Here is a 4,490-nt window from a genome sequence, read left to right on the forward strand (position 1 = left end):
GGTAAGTGTGCTCCTGACCTGCGGCAGAAGCCTGTCAAGGGAACACAGAATTTCCCTGCACCCTTATCTCCCTGGTCATTCTGCAGGGGCAGCTTCCCCCTGCTAAGCCCTCTCTCCTCCTATCCCATCCCAGCTTTTACCCAGGAACCACTTCTCTTCCTCCCTCCCTTTTTTTGAGCCATAAAATCCCCCAGCCCAACCAGTGTGGACGCTGGGTTGGGGTAGTGAGTGCAACCAGGCAGGAGGGAGTTCATTTGTTTTAATAGCCTGCCTGCAGCAAGATAGGCCTTCAGTCAGGGAGATTTCTGGCCAGCAAGGGACACTGATCCAGTAGCAGAAGATCCAGTGGAGGGAAGATCCATCAGAGGGCAAGGTCCCTGGCCAACAAGAGAACCTAACCCTGTACCCAAAGATCCATTGGGGAGCATCTCAAGGAAGAGATGGGCAGGCACCAAGGCAAGAATTCCTCTAACAATATGAAAAACAAAACAACATGAAAACACCAGATCCCAGTGATCTTACAACAGAAGGATTTGAACATCCTATTCCAGAAGAAGTGGAAAACAGTGTCATTATGAAAGCTATAGAGTCCCTTAAACAGGGTATGAATAACTCACTTAAAGAAATGGAAGAGAAGTATAACAAAAAGTTTGAAGAAATGAGCAAATCCGTAAATAACACCCTAGGAAACCAAGAAAAAACAATGAAACAGGTAATGGAATCAGTTCAAGAATTTATCGGCGAATCAATCCCACACCAGTTATGTTTTAAGGGGTTATTTATTTTGGGGGGTAAAACTTACATACACCATAAACCATCAGGAAGGGAGCCAAGTCGCAGGAGCCGGGAGCAGGAGCCAGGAGCAAGCACCGGAACCAAGAGCCAGAACCAAGAGGGCCTGATCTGGATCTGCTTCTCTTTTTAAAAGAGAAATATACCACGCCCCAGTGGGCTGGTATTTCAGCAGCTATTGGCTGACGGAGCGGAAGTCACTCCCCGCTGCACTGTGGGCTCGTATTTCAGCGACTATTGGTTGAGGCAGCGGAAGTTACTCCCACAACACCTCCCCCTTTTGTTTAAGTAAGAGAGTTCTAAGCCTACTACGAAATTATATACAGTAAGTACAAACCTACACAATTATATACAATAAATACAAATATCCTATTCTAACTAGCTTAAGTCTTGTATAAGAAATAACTTGGCCACGTCATGAAAAGAAAGTAACTACGTTTATATAATCTTCAATCCCATCAAAGATCTGAGAAGGGAAATAATGTTACCTGAGTAATTAGGAAGTGCAATCAAACTTCCAGAACATGTAACAAATCACATAGACAACTGGCTACCTGGGCAAACACCCAAAATCACGTTTGCAGTGTTGAAGCAACCAACTTTGGCTAAGGCCTAACGTAACTGACATACCATTTTCAAAGGCAAGGAACTTTTCAAAACTATCTTATCCTGTCTTGGCAGGATATGACAGTCCTGTTTTATCCATTTATGGATACTCTGTAACTCTGTCAGTAGTTGAGGTATGGGCATTTCTTTACCCAAAGGCCAGTTCTGCCAAGAAGAAAGGCTCCAGGTGGAGTGTCTTTGGTGCTCAACATTCTCTCGGGAATAGATCAGTGTTGCCAGGAGCGATTGTGTTTCCCTACCACAGAACTCTGAGTTAGATTAAAGGCCATTTTCTACAGCTCTTTGAAGAGGTTGAAGATTATCTATCTATACTGAATATAATGTCTATGTATCTAAAGAACCTGATTAATCTAATTATAAATGACAAACTTAGATGACTATTGATCTATATTATTCTCAATATCTATCTAACTTAAAGACTGAAATAGTAAACAACTGTGCAATAAATGGGGACAATATGACCTCCAAATATAAACAATGTGCAAGTATACATTGCAATATGGTAAATATATATATCAATACATAAACAATATATAAGTATCTTAATCAGAGGTAGAAGTGTACAATGCAATATGGTAAAATATACATATATCAATACAATATATATATATATGTCAATACATAAAAATGTTTTAAACAGAGGTAGAAGCATGCATGCATAAAATAGTCAACATAATTTAAGTTTGTATCAATATATAAGAATCAATACCAATATATTTGTCTAAAAACAATAACTCACAAGTACAAAGCTATTATCCCATAATCCAATTATCCCTCTTTTTTTTAAAATGGTGTGGGAGAATTGTCTGTATTCTGTCAATCATATTTTAATAAAACACTGATTGGCCAGGCAGGCAGTATAGGCGGGAAAGCCAGACAGGAAGTAGGGGTGGAGCAAAGAGACTGGGAGTTTTCTGGGACACAGAAAGCTCTCTCGCCACTCCTGCACAGACCACCAAAGAGGCAGCATGTAACTTGCCCAGCTGAGAAAGGTATGGAGCCATGTGGCTAACGTAGATAAGGATAATGGGGTAACATATGTTATAAGAGTTAACAAGAAGCCTGACCTAATGGGCCAATCAGTTTATAACCTTATGGAGTCCTGTGTGTGATTTTTCTTTGGGCTTGCCGACCGTGGAGTACTGGGCGGGACAGAAACCCCAACAAGCCAGCCCCTCATGTTACAAGAATTGAAAACTGAAATGGAGGCAATGAAGAAAGCAAAAACCGAGGGCTGGCTGGATATGGAAAATCTAGGTAAACGAACAGAGACTTCAGAAACAAGCATAACCAATAGAATACAAGACATAGAAGAATAAATCTCAGATTCTGAAGACACTGTAGAGAAAATAAACGCTCTGATCAAAGAAAACAGCAAATCCAACAAATTCTCATTACAAAACATTCAAGAAATCTGGGACACAATAAAAAAAAAAACAAATCTTACAATAATAGGGGTAGAAGAAGGAAAAGAATTGCAGATCAAAGGCCCAGAAAATATATTCAACAAAATTATAGAAGAAAACTTTCCCACCCTAAAGAACAATGTTCCTATGAAGATTCAAGAAGCATTGAGAACACTGAATAGACTGGATCAAAAAAAAAATCCCCTCGCCATATAATAATCAAAACACAAAACATTCAGATAAATGAAAGAATATTAAGAGCTGCAAAGGAAAAAGGTTAAGTAACTTATAAAGGTAAACCTTTCAGACTTACACTGGACTTCTCTATGGAAACCATGAAAGCCAGAAGGTCCTGAATAGAGGTACTGCAGAAACTAAAAGACCATGGATGCAAGCCCATACTACTATACCCAGCCAAACTACCATTCACTATCAACAGAGAAAACAAAATATTCCAGGATAAAAACAAATCTAAACAAAACATAGCAAAAATCCAGCCTTACAGAAAGTATTAGAAGGAAAATCAAAATCCAAGGAATCCAACATTGTCAACATTGCCTACAATAACTCAGACAACTAGCAACCCTTCACAAGCACAACTCAAAGAATGGAAACACACACACTCTACTACCCACCCCAAAAAATATAACCGGAGTCAACAACCACTGGTCATTCATATCACTTAATATCAATGGACTCAATTCACCTATACTTTTTATAGCACAGACTTAGAGATTGGATACAAAAACAGGATCCAACATTCTGCTGTTTACAAGAAACACACATCAACCACAAAGACAGACACCTACTCTGAATAAAGGGTTGGAAAAAGGTTTTCCAAGCAAATGGACCTAAGAAACAAGCTGGTGTGACCATTCTAATTTCTAACAAAATTGACTTCAAACTAAAATCAATCAGAAGAGATGTAGATGGACATTTCATACTCATAACAGGAACAATTCATCAGGAGGAAGTCTCAATCCTGAATATCTATGCCCCTAATATAAAGGCACCCACTTGTGTAAAAGAAACATTTATAGAACTCAAGGCAGTCATCAAACCACACACATTAATAACTAATAGTAGGAGACTTCAACACACCTCTCTCACCAATGGACAGGTCAATCAGACAGAAACCTAACAGAGAAATAAGAGAATTATTGGAGGTATTGAATCAAATGGACTTAACAGACATCTATAGAACATTCCACCCAAATAGGAAAGAACATACCTTCTTCTCTGCAGCTCATGGAACCTTCTCGAAAATTGACCACATACTCTGTAACAAAGCAAATTTCCAAAGATACAAAAAAATATTAGTCACCACCTGTGTCTTGTCAAATCACCATTGATTAAAGTTGGAATTCGACAACAATGCTCCCCACAGGAAGCCAACAAACTCTTGGAAACTGAACAGTCAACTATGAATCACCCCTGGGTCAAGGAAGAAATAAAGAAAGAAATTAAAGTCTTCCTTGAATTTAATGAAAATAAAGACACAACATACTCAAACCTATGGGACACTATGAAAGCACTGCTAAGAGGAAAGTTCATAGCACTCAGTGCCCAATTAAAGAAAACGGAGAAAGCACACATTAGAGACTTAACAGCACACTTGAAAGATCTAGAAAAAAAAAGAAGCTGATTCACCCAGGAGGAGTAGAA

This window comes from Myodes glareolus, chromosome X (assembly GCF_982192425.1).
Source record: "Myodes glareolus chromosome X, mMyoGla1.1, whole genome shotgun sequence".
Lineage (NCBI taxonomy): Eukaryota > Metazoa > Chordata > Mammalia > Rodentia > Cricetidae > Myodes > Myodes glareolus.